Source organism: Centroberyx affinis, unplaced genomic scaffold, assembly GCF_046629955.1.
Source record: "Centroberyx affinis isolate AG114_WGS23_722 - 3 ecotype Tasmania unplaced genomic scaffold, CSIRO-AGI_Caff_v1 ptg002440l_1, whole genome shotgun sequence".
NCBI classification, from domain to species: Eukaryota; Metazoa; Chordata; class Actinopteri; order Beryciformes; family Berycidae; genus Centroberyx; species Centroberyx affinis.
In genome coordinates, this window is record NW_027280683.1 from 67428 (window position 1) to 85609 (window position 18182).

Sequence of the window (18182 nt, forward strand, 5' to 3'; positions counted from 1 at the left end):
TTTTGTGGTCAATACTCTGTATGACTTTATTTAGCAAAATCCACCATCTCTGTCCTAAAGTAACAGGGATGACAGGATATCCATTGTCATTTTTCTTTATTTTCTTTATTCTTTATTTCTTTATTTTTTTGACAGTCCACTTCTGCCGTCAGAATACAGAAAAACATCTCAGAGTAAATGAAAAAATTACATAATAATAATATTCATATACATATTTAAAATAGGCTAATAATAATAATAATACTAAAAGAGGAGGGGGAAAAAAGGAATTCCATATTAACAACTGTTGTAACTTGGATGAACACATATATTTTGGACCTTTCTCATTGGGAAATGTTTCAAAAATGTTTCTTTCCTGGGTTTGACAACTGATCCGGAGGATACGGGGCGGACATACTGGCCAGCAGATGGGCCGGGAGGCATCGATATGGTCGGCCAGATCCGAGCGGAATGTCCGTGATTATCGACGGAAGTCAGTGGAGCATATTTTCAGACTGGAGATAAAGGAGCCTGGAGATAATGAGAGAGATTGACGAGGATAAGAGATAGCAGAGATATGAGACACACAGGACCTGTCGACTGGAAAATGACAGATGTTTGCTGAGAAGAATGGACTACTGTATTGAAATTATAGGCCTATAGGCTGAAAGCATTTAAAAAACAGTTATGGAAGAGTGTACATTTTCTAATGATAGAATAATGGTGTGTGCATTTGCATTTGGGATGCAAGTTAACTGCAAATATATTTTGAATATTTGAAACCTGTAAAACAAATGGACTGCAGTCTGACTGCTTAATATGGAAGGATGCAGATTGATGTTTTTTCATTGATGAGGCTTAGCTATCAAAACAGCAACTCTAGTTCAATGTGCTCCTTTGAACACACACACACTCTCTCTCCACACACACACACACACGCACACACACACACTTGGGCAGCGCTAATGAGGTTGAGCACCCTGCGCCCTGCTCAGTGGCCCTGTGGCCCTCCTGGGTTCCCTCAGAGGTTAGCTGTGTAATTACTCCATCCCCATAAATACAGATTCATCATTTCACACTGGAGCGCCTGATGAGCTTGGCTGAGCCTAGCTGGAGAGAGAGAGAGAGAGAGAGGGAGGGCAAGAGAAAGAGAGAGAGAGAGGAGAGAGGGAGGGCGGGAGGGAGATCTAATGATTTAATTACAGTGCTTAAAGCTCAGTCTGGCTAAGTGATGGACCCTCTCTCTCTCTCTCTCTCTCTCTCTCTCTCTCTCTCTCTCTCTCTCTTTCACCGTTTTCTTCCCTCCTCAGCGCTGGCACCTAGGGCTTTACTCATGAATCTCAAAGCTGTTTTCTAAACACATATTATGACGAGCGGCGCTGCATGTGTGTGTGTGTGTGTGTGTGTGTGTGTGTGTGGAGAGAGAGAGAGAGAGAGAGAGAGAGAGAGAGAGAGAAATGGATGCTTAATCTCCATGGCATTTTAAATGGCATTCATGGAGAGCGGCTCTATCCTCATTGCCAAGGTAAATGGAGCCAGGGGACTCTCCATTTCAGCTCGATAAAAGAGCAATGTTAAAGACCCTCACCATCCCTCTCTCTCTCTCTCCCTCTCTCTCTCTCTCTCTCTCCCTCTCTCTCTCCCTCTCTCTCGTTTCTCACTTAAAATTAATGTTTTTCTCATGACAGGGGAGGGAAACGAGACATATCCACCATCTAATAGGATAATATAGCCCCATCCACCCACCCTCCCCCCTCCACCCCCCACCCCCCCCCCCCCCCTCTCTTCTCTCCCTGTCCTCCTCTCTCCCTCTCTCTCTCTCTCTCTCTCTCTGCCTTTGTAGCTCCCTGATTTCCATAGTGTCTCTGTGGAGAGGCAGTTAATGAATTCCTCTGAGCTGGAGAAAGGGGGAGAATGGTTTGGCGGTTTAGAGAGAGAAAGAGAGAGGGATAGGGGGAGGAAGGCTTTGAGCTATGCCATTCAACTTCACAGCCTCGGCCTGCTTGTGCATTCACCGTGTGTGTGTGTGTGTGTGCGAGTGTATGTGTGTGTGCACGCGTATGTGTGTGTGTGAGGAGTTGTGTGTCTTTTAACATGAACCTGCTAAGACTACCAAATATTTAGACTGGCCTCAGACCTCTTTTTATGGCGACGGTGGATTGAGGGATCTCAGGAGGCAGCTTGACTCTATTTGAATCCCATTCCCTGCTATTAGCCCGGCCCAGACAAAGGAATAACTTACCGCAGGAAACATTCAAATAAAGTCCCACAATCCACTTGCACTGGACATTTCCTCCTGGGTAATTTGCGGCGAGGTAAACGAAGAAAAGCCCAGGCGAGTCATGGCGGCGCTTTTTTTTGTGCGCTCGCTAACGCTGCAACAAAGCAGGGATGATAGGAGTAATGCAATAATGATCTTGTAATTGGCTTATTTGGCATTCATTGCATTCACAAATGCCTCACTGCGAGACCTATGTTCTATTATATGTCAAAATTTGAATTTTCAACGGCGTCGGAGACATAAAATGTGAATGTTCACTAGAAAAATATATACTGAGTTAAAATCTTAATTAACTTAAAAAAAAGTGAAAAAATGTTGCCACTGGGGTGAGATATTTCCAATGATTTTTTTTTTTCCCCAGAAACAAGTTTTAATATCTTGTGAAGCAAGGCAGAATACGGCAGGTCACTCCACTGATTGAAAATGAATTCATTAAAAATGATGCTTGATTTAAGACAATTCGGGAAACAAGTTTATCTCACACCACTGGCAGATTTCTCACTTGTTTACATAGAGATAGATATATTTTAAAGACTGATAAATCGTCTTTTGGGAACGTCGTGATCAGAGTTTCCAAGATGCCTGAGATTCTGGAGGGAGCAGAGGGGAGGAAAGACAAGCGGGATAAAGATAGAGAATAACTTGTCTTCACCTACTTGACAGCGGAGATAAGCGTTGATAGATTCGGCACTGACCTGATGTTAAAACAGATGGATTGCTCTAATGCATGCCAGATAAGCCTGCCAGCTGGAGGTAATGCCTTCAGTTACCCAAAGTTTTATGAACCCTCACGTCGAGCCTGAACTTATTTTCATCACTCAATAACACTTTTTTCTAAGCCGCGTCGCATCTGACATCCAGGGCAGGAGATTCATTCACAGTCATAACGGCTTATATCACCTATCATATCAATGGAAATTCCACCTAGAGGGAGAGCAAGCCCAGATGAAAGCCACTCGCCCTTTATTTCAGCGGAGATGGATGCTGTTGGTTGAACATTTCGACCCAGAGGGGAAACGCCACACAAAGAGCCTATATCATTAGCAATTAGCGGGCGTGCCGGCGTTTGTTTGTTAATAGCTCCTTTAGAAGTCCAATGGGACTCATTTACAGTGGATGGGGCTGATAACAAACCCTGACCTCCGGCGAGGGTCACGGCGAAGCGCTCAAAATGGCCGCGGCGCTCGCGAAATCCAGCCGCGTCGCCTTTTATTCGCTGACCGCGGCTAAGCGCTGCCGTTAAATACAGTTCCGTCATTCCCCATAGAGAGCGCGTTGAAAACAAGCGATGTTCAACAAGATCGCTGACTGAAAAAAAAAAGAGGTGAATTCCCACCTCCTCCTCTTTACAGAAAGGCTTAGCGGGGGGCTTTTCTCATGGCCAGGGATCTGATTGTTTTCTAAACGGATTATTAACTCTTTTGTTACAGTAGGGGTCACTTTAATGCTTCTTAGGGTCCATTAGCATTGCTTTAAAGAACACACACACACACACACACACAGGCACACACACACACACACGCACACACACACACACAGATTGCTGTGTTCTAGGCTTTGGCGTTTCTTGTCTTTGTTGTTCACAGTAGGAGGGGAATGATACCGTTATAATGCTGTTAAAGACAATACCTCAACTTTAAAGGGGGAGTGAGAGGGAAGGGATGTGTGTGTGTGACTGTGTGTGTGTATGTGTGTGTGTGTGTGTGTTGTGATGAAAAGGTGCCCTTAGGAAGACCAGTAAGCTTAATGCAATAGTGCTGACTTCAATGGATACCTCAAAGAGAAGGAGCATTACACAGTCCTCTCCAGTGAAAATCCCCAACAAGTCCTCAGCTGAGAAAAGGATCAGCTCCATCTTCACTTCAGAATTACCTGCTATCACCAAGCCGGAGGAATGAGCACCAAATCGCCAACTGGTCACCTATGACAGATATTGTGTAATTGTTTCTTATTATTTACTTTCCATTAATCCGTTTGGAGTCTATGTATTCAGACGTTATTGTCACAGCTTCAGTTACCCTTGGGAAAATCAAAGATACTCAATTCAGTTCCATGAGACAGGTCAAAGCATCGCCCCGCCACAAAGCACCAAGGTGTTTGCTCTTTGGCTCATATTGACCATATGAATGTGGCGCGGGGGGGGGGGGGGGGCTCCAGAGACCCGGGGATCATGCCTGGGTGCCTCCCCCAGCTTTGAGCTCCTGTTCTGGGGGAGGGATAAAGAGGGTATCCCTTACAGGCCTGACCTCCAGCCACCCCCCTCCATCAGAGTGAGGGGTCAAAGGGCAGATCAATCGGCTCCCCATGGCCCACTGTCTGCAACAGGGCTTAATCACCTATTAACTACTAGTGGGAAAGAGAGAGAGAGAGAGATGGTGCGGGGCTTTAACATCGCGCTTTCATCTGGCTGAAATGGAGAGCTCCTGGCTCATATCGTATGATACTCTTATTGTTTGTTTCAAAAAGCTTCACACCAGACGTACCGTGTGGATCTCTTTGCCTGTTCGCCAAACTTCACTATGACTTTGTACTTACAGCTAGGGTTAGGTGATATATCGATTTGCTGTGAGTCGGTGTCGATATGATGGAGATGAGGATATGATTTTACTCGACAGCTTCAGCCTGTAAAAACCTGCAGTGAAGGAGCTGCTACCGGCTGGTTCATGCTTCGTGTGTGGTTAGAGGTGTAGAAGCTGCATACGTGTCATCTGTGTACCTCGGTGTTCATGCTTCTATCGCTTTTCACGACGACCAAACTTTGAGGAAGCACTTCAGCGGTGCCGTAGCTCTCCACATCCCCCATCGAGAAATAAGAATCCGCCTGGAATCGGCCAGTATTTCCGGTTCCTCTTTGTACAGCCGTCTGTATTGTTTCAAATTCCAGGTGGTGCAAAACCTTGCGCACAATTCCAATGCGTCCAATGTGTCGTTTTGTGTGCCCTCCGTCACGTCCATTTCTGCATGAAACATGAACCAGCCTTAACCCACCTGAAAGAATTTCATTAGTAAGCTTTCAATGGAGCGTTTCAGTGTCCCACGATGCCGTTTCAGCGGCTTTTCCACCCTGTCAAGAATACGATTCTGGGGAAGAAACGGAATTCTTGTATTTGTTTGGAATTTTTTTCGCATGAAAATGGCCAAGACAAGGGAGCCACTAGCCATCCAAGAGAAGGAACAGATTAATATGCGCATTAATAATAGTAGGAGAACCACAGGAGCTCCTCATCCACCATTTTTCTAAAACAGTAGCAAGTGACGTCTTGTGTCACATGCCTTAAACGCAACACCCGGCCTCGCCTCACCTTTCTGGGACCGTCGTGTCATGTGTGAACGCATTCCACATGGAAATTTTACAGATAGTCGGGGAAACCACTAGTGCTGCCAGAAAAGTTAACACAAACTCATGGGTTCTATGCGTGAGAGGGGCTTTAGATTACAGTTAGACCTAATGCACCTATTCAATCAAACACTTTGGGGTACACACCAAATCATTTCTTGGATTTATGGGTATGAAAACAATAAAATTAAAGTGAATATCAGCATAAAATAACAGCTATCGGCAGCATCTATCCACAAATATCAGCACTGAGATCCGCTTTCAGAAACCCATATTGGTCAAATCCCTGTTACAGCTGTCTGCACAGCCCTCGAATGAACTTCCAGTACAGTATAGGAAACAGATATGTGCACATGGACCGACTGGAGAGATGTGCTGGCGTCAAGCTCTCTCTGTTATTTCAAGGCTGTGACCACGAGCCATTTGGGTGTGCTTCCCGATCTTAAGCTCTGTCAACTTCCTGTCAGAGCCTATACGCTCAGCTCATGGAGCGCCGCACTCCTCCACCCTGCAACCAGGTTCGTCTGCATGGCCCGGGGAAAAAACTCCAACCTCCAAAAAAAATATGACACTGTCAGGGGAACGCTGGCTGCACAATAAGAAACAGCCTGTCCATTGTTCAGACAGTATCTGATACTGATAGTGTTTTACCGAGGCATTAAGCCTGTGAGTAGACTAACCATACCGCCCTAATATCACGTGATTAGAAAAACATATTCATTGGAAAGTGTATTTACCGTTGACTGTTGCCAAAATAGACTATTTGAAGAAACACTACACACTATTCAACATTTTCATATAAATACATTTCCATTTTGTTACTCTCTAGCGCCGGCTGATAAAACATAAACCTATAGCCGGTTCATTTACTGTTCTAAACACCTGGTGTCTGGTAGGTCTTTGCTAGGAAAAATCCTCTGGCAGACAGAAAGTGATGCAAGGAAAAAAGACGTCACAGTACTGGACATACTGTTTGATTGACAGGTGATCTCTGGGAAGTGCAAAAAAACGGAATAAAAAAAAAGCGATGAACTCATAGATTATCACTTTAAACATAACGTAACTGTCAATTTCGACACTGGAATCATGTGAAATATACGTTGTGCGTGAAAAGTGACAAATGCTAAAAACATCAATTGGAAGTACATGAATGAAAAGTAGGAGAAAAAATGAACCTGGATCTACACGGTCAAGCCCAAGAGAAGGCCACACTGTCACACATCCTCGCTAAGAGTCAACAGCAGAAAGCCCGTCTTGCCGGTGTCTGTCACGGCTTGGAGGAGCAACAGCGGAGGTGGGGAGCGTGCATTCCTCACAGCAGCTCCAGGCAGCTCGGCCAATTAGCGGCTGAGTGGTTTGTTTAAGTCCGAGCGATGATGAGATGTTGTGCTGGGAGGCGGCCCAGTTCATTAAGCACACCGTTGTCTCCGGTTTACTCAGCTTGCCGGCTTTAACAGCCTCTCAGCTCTTGTTTACCAGACGCAAATATGACAGACTGTATGTCTATTTGACCGTCTGTTTGTGTGTGTGTGTGTGTGCGGCGGTGGTGGAGGAGTGTGTGTAGGTGTGTGTGTGTGTGTGTGTGCGGCGGGGTGCATCTGTGAGTCTATGGTATGTATGCACTAGGGTTTGATCAATATGGGTTTTTGTAGGCCAATACCAATACTGATATTTTTGACTGAAGCTGCAGATATTGCAAATATTTTGTGCCGATATTCAGTATCTTTAAATTGGACTGTTTCCATGCGAAAAACAAATCTCCAGAAATACTAACATTCAGTGTTTCTCCAATAATTTTTTTCTTCTCAGAGTGTAAAAACCTCTGAAACAGCATTTAGACCATCATGGGACACTAAAACTCTCCACTGAAACCCAGAATGATAATAATAACAAAACATATTATTATGTACGGAATCTGGGCAAAATGTGGTATTAGAATCAATTCAGGTGAAGGGCTTCTCATAGACAACGAGCGCAGTAATGATCAATTCTATAATAAATATGTAATCAAACAAACTCCATCACATCAGATGTGGACGACACTGACCTTTCTGACCTTTAATAAAAGGCCAATATCGACTCAATTCATTCATCTACCTTTATTATCTACCCAACCTTATATCTCTTTACATTTGTTGGCCATTCGCTCCACATTAATGCCAAACAATCAACCCAACTCGTGCAGCCATTCAGCTCAAAACACCGCCCAGCGGTCCAATAATCATTGCTAATCAATGTGACTAATGTCCCTTTTCACCACTTGGACAAATATTAGTCCAATGGCACCACTTAAACTGCAATTATACCTCCCCTCCCCTTTGTTTTCTTACTCAACACAGTGTATCAACCAAGCCAAATAAGCTACAATAAGACCAGAGGATATTGACCTAATGAGACCCAAGCCCTCTCTACTCTTACTGATAAAACAGAGTCAGAGTCCCCAACTATACTCTCCATAAAGCAGACAAAGAGTGATTATGAATGACGGAGCGCAGGGAAAGAGTTACCATGTGTCCTTTTCCTTTTTTTTTGTCATCTTTTTTCCCCCCCCGTTATTTTCTAAGGGCGGTTTATTCAAGATGTCACAGCTGCATGCGTCTTAGTCGGAGCGTTCAGGAGGGTCATGGCTTTCTGACCGCGTGTGTGTGTGTGTGTGTATGAGTGTGTGTGTGTGTGTGTGAGCAACTCCTAAGGCAGTAATGCAGTGGGCGATGACAGATCACTTCATTCACGCAAGGCGAGGGCAATTACTTCAACCATGACAGATTGCCTCAGCAGAACTCAGTTTAGGATAAAACCTCTCTCTCTCGCTCTCTCTCTCTCTCTCTCTCTCTCTCTCTCTCTCTCTCTCGCTCTCTCTCTCTCCATCTCTCTCTTTATATCTCTCTTGCCCTTCCTCTCCCTCCCGTTCAATAAGGAATCTTGCGGTTTTCGAAGCTAATGACTTCCTCCTTGCTGTTGCACCATTGTGTGTGTGTGTGTGTGTGTGTGTGTGTGAGCAGGGGGTGACAGTACCATCTGTCTGGCTGCTGTAGCCCTTGCCCCTGCCCAGCTGGTGGGCACTGAGTAATGGGAGAGGACTTCCTCATCTCGCCCCCCTGAGACACACACACATTAGTATGCAACACCTACTGTCAGGGAGAGAGAGAGAGAGAGACAGAGAGAGAGAGAGAGAGAGAGATTTGTGTTTGAGCATTGAAACCTGGGGAACTAGGAGTGTCAAGCGATGAGAACTGAGCGCTCCAAGTCTTAAAAATTTGGCATACACACCAACAATTTCTGTGTATGTGTATGTGTGAGTGTGTGTGTGCTTGCGAGTGACATTTTTGGGAATGAATATGTCAGAGTATACTAAAACGCAGAGAATGGGAGAGAAAGGGTGAGAGAAATCGAAAGAGAGAGATAGGCAATGTATGTAGTTCTATAACAAAGCAGTTGACAATATTTTCATCAGAATTGATTATTATGATGGAAAGTCACATAAAATAGGGTCCAGGTCGAAAATGGATGGAATTACCCTTTAAGTTTAGCAGCTACTTTTTAGTCTTTATCATTTGACCAATTATTAGCTTCTGTTAAATTTTAGTTTACTTAGTTTACAAAGACTTATACATATAATTTTTTCAAAACTTTCACTGGCAAATTTATTATAAAGTTGCATATATTACATGATCAAATCTTTAAGCAGGCTTTCAATGGGCAAAACATGATGGATTTTTTCACTTTTCACAGGTTAGAGAAGCAGGCTTGTGGCAGTTCGAATCCGTGGATTGGCTGGGAAAATCTAGAAATCCTCCTTCAGCTACTACTACTGAGCTGCCCTTGAGCAAGGCACTGAACCCCCAGCTGCTCCAGTGAAGCTGCTCAGTGGCTGACAGTGGAAGCCTGTGGTTTTACTGGGAAGCTCCCGCTGTCAGTCTGTGCCAGTGTGTGAATGTGAAACAGGGTGTTGCAGAAAAAGGGCATGCACGCTCAGTTGACTTTCCCCGGATAAATAAAGGATAAAAAAAAAAAAAAAAATTGGAGGTAGAATTGAACTTGGTCACTTGGCGTTTGGCAGGAGCAGTTTGACTCCTCCAAGATGGCTGATTAATGGTGTGTCTTTATCCACATGCTGGCTTCAGGCACCGGGTTGGATCCACGGTGTATTGGCCCACCGAGTGTGATACTATCCCACACTGTGGCAAAAAAAAATCTCGATCTGTCTTTCTCTGTTTCTCTCTCTCCCGCTCTATCCAGCTCTCTCCTCCCTCCCTTTGTGTCTCAGTATCTCTCTCTCTCTCGCTCGCTCTCTCTCGCTCGCTCTCTCTCTCTGTTTCTTTCTCCTTTCAAGCGTGGAATCATTTAATTATCGCCTATAGCTCTTTTGGCAGGCTGTTGAATGCCCACCTCTCAAAGCCTGGAGGAAACAATTTAGCCTGGGATATCACACATACACACACACGCGCGCGCGCGCGCACACACATGTGCACACGCACACGCACGTACACTCACTCGCACACACTTCAAGGGGAGGATTTATTACAGCAGGTCCATCTGCAGTTCACAGAAATCCATCACCAATTCCAGATTGAGAAAATATTTCAGGGGGGGGAAAAAAAGATATTAGCCGTACCAAAAAATAGTTTGGGCATAGCTAGGATCCCGAAATACGACTAGCAGTTATGCATATGTCCTGACTGTATTTCTCAGAGATAAGGTTAATGTTTGAGGTGGTGTGTGTGTGTGTGTGTGTGTGTGTGTGTGTGTGTGTGTGTGTGTGTGTGTGTGTGTGAGACTACTGCCTGTGTGAGGTAATGATTAAATGTCGTAAAGCATTTAGAGCATTTAACTGCCCATTATGGGAACAGTAGGAGGTGATTCATTTAGGACTCTCTCTCTCTCGCTCTCTTTCTCACTCTCTCTCTCTGTGTTTGTGTGTGTGTGTGTGTGTGTGTTTGTGCATTGGGACCCCTATGGGATGAAGAAACCTCTTCACCCATTCCTATAGAGCTGGAGAAGGTGAACAAAACAGAGCGAGAAAAAGAGAGGAGGGAAGACGGGAGAAGAGGGGAAAACAACTGGGATCCATTGAGGGGAAATTAATGGCCCATCCCGTATTGTCACCATTGTTATTGTATTAGGGGTCTGGAGGGAGGGGAACCTTTTAAAATGATGTCTGTTGAGAAAAGAGCACTAAAAGAGAAGACAAGGGGGACAGGGGGATGAAAGGGAGGAGAGGGGCGAAGGCAACGGCGGGCTGTAAATTTTCGACAGAGCTCTCAGTTCATTACAGGGTGATCAGAGACGGGGCCGGGCGAGACAAAGGGCCTCAGTGTTGTTAGCCAGCTCCGTCAGTGTTACACCAGGGTCAGCTCTTTAACTCATGGGCAATGAATAACTGGGCTTTCAGCACGGACAATGGCTGGCCAGCTTTCCCCAGCTCCGGGCAGGACCTGGCTATTGTCGAAGAGCCGGACCGGGGAAGTTACCAATCTGTAGGAACGCTGAGAAGTTAAACGACACGACGGATGAGTCGAGGGGAGGAATTGGAGAGATTTAAGGTGTGTGACTGCGTGTGTGTGTGTGTGTGTGTGTGTGTGTGCGTCTGTGCAAAACCTGGAGGTCAAGAGTACTCCGTCATCACCGTATCATTAAAGATTAAAGTGCGCAGTGGATATGGGGCCCACGAGCGCAAAGAATCCAGTGGCCCGTCTGTGTGTGTCTGCCACTGTTTTCTCATGGGCCGCCGCTCAAAAAGCCGAGCGCTCGGCCAAAATGAAACGAGGCAGTAGTAAACATGTCGTCTCCTACAAATGATGCAACCCCCCTGTAACAGATATGATCTGTAATTGTAGCGCCCCCTTCGGTCGGTCAGCGTCAAGTCAGCTCAACTTTTTTATATGCCTCTTAAACACAAAACCAGTCTCCTGAGTTCAGTTAGAAGATATTGTGTTTGATGGACAGATGAATGAACAAAAAGTTGAGCAGAGTTTTGTGTTCTTGGTAGCAGCAACAGCAGGTTGTTTGGAATAAATAGAAGAAGTGGGCAGTTAACATGAGCAGTGATAGCCACCATGGCTGAACAGACAAAGAACAGAGCGCCACCTACAGAAACTCAAACTGCATCAACAGAAAGTCCGATCCAACAAAACAGATTAATCACTCAGTGCAGGGCAAGAGTGCTAACAGGGAAAATTATTGTCTTCGAGCCAAAATTAAAGTGAACATCGACATTGCTTGTTAGATCTGTTGCTAGCAAACTTTAGCTAGCCTAAGTCGGGAAGATTCCACTGTTTGATTGACAGGTGATCAGTCGGAAGTGCAGTGCAGAACACCACAATGAGCGCTTAGCACCAAAGATGTCACCAAAATACATAATTAGATTCAGTTTATCATAGACGTTTGGCAGTGAATGCCAGCTAGCTAGGAAACGCACAACAAGTTTGGGACTGGGCTAATGATGAGCGTACTTAGTACTTAGTGTAGTGGTTTGCAAGTGTAAAACCACAAACTTTGCTGTAAGACAAAATAAATGTGTGGATATTGGTATTTATGGTGATGTAAAAAGGCTGTTCAGATATTGTACCAAGCACTGTTTCATTCCATATTGCTGTGTAGTATATCCATTTGTTACCATAAGCTCATCATTTAATATCTCTAATATATAGAGGATCCAGACACCAGTTATCCTTGAAAAAGTAATATAATTTGTTTAGATTTTTTGGGGTCACTTTGTAAGAGTGTCACTTTACTTAAACAATAGATATCTTATTTTGGAACAAAACTTTTAATAGGGGAGAGAATAAGGTTGATGAGAGGCAGTAATTACTACTAATGAGGGAGAACGTTAGAAAGGACAAACAATGAAATCAAGACAACTTTCCCATAGACAAAAAGACCAAAATGTCGATATATAATCCCATTTTTGTAAACAATTATCAGACAATATATGTAAATCCCAAGAGTTTCAATTAACAAAATTTCCGCACGAACCATAAAAGAGAAATAAGGTCGAAGCATTGTCCTTGTTTTGTCTTGTTTGTATTTTTATTGATCCTTCTCCCAAACCGTGCATTTCATTTGTTTTGGTCTGGTTGTACTCTCCAGAATAATAGATCAAGCCGTCTATTCATGCCGCCATTGAACAATACTGTGCAGGATAATCAACTGCAAATTTCTGCTTGTTCAGAAAGTGCAGCAGTGTTGAAAGACTATAGGACAGGTGAAAGGTTTTGCTTGAAAACGTACTGAAATTCATTAAAATAGCGGCTAAACGGCATATTTTGGGGCAGAATCCCAGTCAAGCCCCTCTTCAACATACAAAGCGCAGTCACGGGGTCTTTCAGCCCGTATTATGTTCTCTGTGGTGATGGATACCCATGTGCCGGTGAATAGCTGTCATTCATATGCTGATATTCATATCGGCAGTCAAGCAGCACCCGCACACACACATCCACACACACACACACACATTTCCACATTGCCAGTACACCTCAATATATTGAGGGGAGGCATTTTTTACCCACAGGATTCAGAAATCAGCTACTCTTATACATAAAACCCTTAAACTGACTGCACACACTGCAGAAATATCCATCATAACAACTCATTTAATCCAGCACTGAGTCTTAAAATCGTAATTTTTCTTGCAACAAGTGTAAAAATCTGCCAAGTAGGGTGAGATCATTTCACTTGTTTCCAATGCAAATCAGCTTGTTTCAAGAATTTTCTTGAATCAAGTGTCATTTTCTTGATGCTTGTGGAGTGATCTGCCTCATTCTGCCTCGTTTTCAGCATAATGATTCTTGAAATCAGGCCAATCAGCAGAGCATAGCAGCCAAATGCACCATCCTTCCAAGTTTCGTCAAAATCGGACCAGGGGTGTCTGAGATACCACCTGAAATTTGACTGAGATGTTTGACGGACCGATGGACACACACACACACACACACACACACACACACACACACGCAATTACCTCACCCTCATTGGCAGTAAGAAGAAAAGATTTTAAGACTCAAGCCTGGGCTAAATGACTTGTTAAGATGGATATTGCTTGCAGTATGCACACACACACACACACACGCGCGCACACACACTCAGAGCAGCTGTCAGAGGCAGGCAGGGTCAAACGGTGGTTAATTAGTCCCGTCACCTGTTCAGGTCATCACACCTTCAGCTCTGCTCGGCTGAATAATAATCCTGCAATATTAACACTGTCACGTCGGCCAGGCTGTGGGAGTGAACCTGTTGTTGATATTATACATTACACCCCGCTGTCTCGCCTCCCTGCCACTCTCTCCCTCTCTCCCTCTCTCTCCCTCTCTCTCTCCACTCTGCCTCCCCGGCTGACGGCAAGGGCCACCAGAAACTGTCACTTAGCACTAATGACTGTTATAACGGCGTGTGTGACAGGTCTCTTCTCCCTCTCTGTCCCCGCAGCAGCAGCGCATGTGATTCGGCGGAGTCCCGGTCCCATCCGTCGCCGCTCCACGCAAATTATATCAAATGTGAACCACTGCCGCAGTGGTCTGTCAAACCGTGAACCGGTTTGAAACGCTCTCTCTGAAATGTGTCTCATTACCCCGATCCGTCTGCCGATTCCCAGCATTGTGCATTAATGATGCATTTAAAATATTCCCAGGTTGGGAAAACGTGAGATTTTTCGGCATCAAAGAACCTGAGAGAGAGAGAGGAGAGAGAGAGAGAGAGAGAGGGGTGGGGGGGTGGGGGGGCTGTTTTGTGTTTGTCTCTCTGGGTGGGTCTCTCTATATGGAAAAATGGGCAGGTGCTTCACGGACGGAGGGAAGAGTGGGAATACTTTCCCATCTGTCCGCTCCGTGGAGAGATAAGGGGGACCGTCTTATTCCGAGGAGGAGCGCGGCATCTCCCTGCCCTGGGATCCTTTTTAATGGGGCGGAAAACCTGCCTTCCTGCCCCGGAAAATCCACCTCGGAATTCCCACTTCCAACAGCCTGTGACTACCTGTCTTTCCAGAGCAGTTTTCCCCATCGGCCCCTCGTCTTTCCCACATCCTGCCGGCGTCCTCATCGCCGCATCCTTTTTGCCGATAGATGAGAAAAAAAGTAATTTATGTTAATATTTATTTTTATGCAGACAAATATCATAATAACTGTAGCCTCTGGATAGTTAGTTACACAGGCTGCCTTCACACCAGGCAAGAATACACACACACACACACACACGAGCGCGCGCCGCACACACACACACACACACACACACCACACACAAGGGGATAGAGGGCTGGATAAACGCCAGCCAAGCCTCATTAGCTTCTTGCTGCTTTTCTGGAAAGACAGGCAGACCGAGACAGGAGGGGGAGAGAGGGAGAGAGAGAGAGGGGGGGGGGGGGGGGGACGATGGTGGGGGGTGGGGGGTAGAAGGAGGGAGAGAGAGAGAGGGAGGGGAGGTTAGATAAGCAGAGGGGAGTTGAAAGAGAATGAGAGGAGGCAGAAGGAGAGGGAAAGCAGGTTTACGAGGGGCGGCAGCGAGGCACGGCCCAGTGTGTGACCTGTTGGATTAAGACTATTAGAAACCCATCTGGGGCTGCTTGACCACTTCACTGCCGGATCCTCCCCCAGCAGCCGCTCCGCTGACCCCCACCGACACAATACACCCTGGGACACACACATATACACATACACACACACACCACCTCTGACAGGACAGATGAATAGCTTCATGTCAGTCCTGAAATGCTGCGTATTACTATCCCTGACAGATGGAGAGGTGACCCATAAGTCGTATATGACTCAATTTAATATTCTATACAGGGGAATCATATACTAAACTCTAAGCTACTATCATTTGTCACAAAATTTCCATATAAACTCATATCATCAAAATTCCTGGGGACAGAATAGATCAGTTACCGAACATTGATGACTTAATTGAATTATGAATTATGAGACATAGGTCACCAAACTATCAGCTTAGAGGTTCTAAATACTCCCCTGATGTTAATTTATTTTAAGATTTGGCTTGCGAATTGATCTCTAGGGATTTTGTTTGATCTTTGCTCTCCATTATAATAATAAAAACCACAAGATGAAATTTGGACTCCTGATTCTCATTTCCCATCCATCTTGTTATCCCGTTTTTTTTTGGTCTCCTCTGCCTCGCTGATGTGTATCCATTTTTGGTGCGGCCCCTTTGTTTTTTTTCCCGGTTTGAGTTTATATTCCGAGGCTGTAAATATTACTGCCGGCTTCAGTTTTAGTCGTGAAGAGACTCACTATATGAGATTATGAGCTGTGGAGCAGAAACCAGACAGACAAGCTCCCAGCTGAATCACTCCACATCAAACCCTTCAATCACTCACCATTTACTGGGCTAAGCACAGATGAGAGAGCGCCCCGCTGCTACACGCGCACACACGCACGCACACACACACACACATCGGAGTGCAAAATTAGGAGCCCGAAAATACACTTGCACACACAGATACAGACATGCGCAGGCTAGCACATGCACACACACACAATCAGACAATCTCACACACATTCTAACGCACACATGCATACACACATAAAAGCACAAAATCAGGAGTGCACAAACACACACGCACAGAGTTCAATATGTACTGTAGACATTATGTATTTATGCACAGCCAGACACACACACACCAGCAGCCTTTTAAATATGCACCACGTCTTTGTTCTTTTGAAAAAAATAGCACACGCAAAAGAGAAATATTTATTAGGTTGATATCGCTGGTTGTGTGTGAAAGAGTAGACTGTATCAGTGAGAGCATGTGTATGTGTGTGTGTGTGTGTGTGTGTGTGTGTGTGTGCACGTGCGTGTGTGTGCACGTGCGTGTGTGTGTGTGTGCACGTGCCTGCGTCCCCAGCGTGTCACCATAGGGACGAGGTGATTAGTGATATCAACCCGGCCGTGCGAGCACATCATTACCATACCCTCTCTCTCTCTCTCTCTCTCTCTCTCTCTCTCTCCCTCCTCCTCCTCCTCTCGTCTCCTCATCTCATCTCATCTCTCTCTCTCTCTCTCTCTGGGGCGCGTTCGCTCCCAGCGCTCCTTAAGTGTTTTAACGTGTTAATAATCATTAGGCGCTGTGCAGTCAAGTGGAGGGGAGGAGGGAGGGAGGGAGGGAGGGAGGTGGGTGGGTGGGTGGGGGAGGGAGGGGGGCGTAATGATTGGCTGACCTCTGACCTGTGACCCCCCACTCCCCACCCCACCCACCCTCCCTCTGTGTTGAGTGGCTGGCCTCTCATCTCGGGGTCCATCAGGGACCTATTAAGGGCTGTCTCACACTCCGCCACCCCACTTAACTCTGCCTTGTCAATATGCTGCAGCATGTGTGTGAGGGACAGAGGGAGAGAGAGAGAGAGAGGAAAGAGAGAGAGAGAGAGAGAGAGACTGAGAGTTTGTGTTTATACTCTCCTCCTGTCTAGCGAGCCTGTCTCCTCTCTCTCTCCCCTCTCTCTCTCTCCCCCCTCCCCTTCCTCTCTCTCTGTCGATCACACTTATTTTTTCGCCTCATTTTCTGCCTCCCTCTCCCTCTCTCTTCCTCTGTCTCCCTCTCTCTCTCTCTCTCTCTCCCTCCCTCACTCCCTCCCTCCGTCCTCTCACTGCGTCTGTCTTTGGAGATGCTAATTCCTGGTCCGGGGAGACTAGATGAAACAGAGCTGAGTTTCTCTCATTAGCTGACACAGATGCCGAGGCGTGTGGACCTGAATAACAACACTCTGGCAGGCTGCTGCCTCCTCTTCCCTTCCACATGCTCTGCCGCTGATCACACATTCCAGCCATATTCTCCACAAAGCTCCACTTTCTCTGCATGCGTGTGTGTGTCTGTGGTGTGTGTGTGTGTGTGTGTGTGTGTGTTCAGTCTGTTTGCTCATCTGTATTGCAAGTTTTCTTGAAGAAGTTGCGTACGAGTAATGTCATTTTTAAAAGTCGGGGGATTGAAGTACTCACTTCGGGGAATCCAACTATCTATCTTATTTTATTTATTTTCATTTACAGGTGCTACATGCAGCATTTGAACGTCAGTAATTCATTAACACCCATTAGTATAATTACCGTAAACAAACAAGAAGAAGAAGAAGATTGGCAGCTTCTATTGGCCTCAACACTGCATTTTACACTGTGTGCCACTGGGTCGAATTTGGCGGGAAATTTACTGTATTGCTTTATGGCACAAAACGGGAAGAGGGCTTTTTTTCCTAATGGCAGATGGTGGAGCGAGTGAAAGGTTGATGGAAAAATAACTTCCAACATGTTTATCCTCTTCAGTAAAGCCAAAGAGAAAACTGTCTCTTTGCAACAGGAAGCAACAGGGTTTATGGGAAATGTAGTCTTCGCTGTAACAATACCACTGGCGTCTCCAGTCGTCTCCACCATGGTCTCATTTGTTTACGGTAATTACACTAAGGTATCACGATTAATCTGACAATGATATATTGATGTTTTAAAAATTCTACAGAAAACCAGGTAGCATCCCACCATATGATGGAGTCGATACAATTTTGGTTCAGGTTCCACACAAGTATGCATGAATATGAAGTTATTATTATTTTTTTATTTCAGATGTCTGACCAGGGAGGACTTTACTAAAGTGAG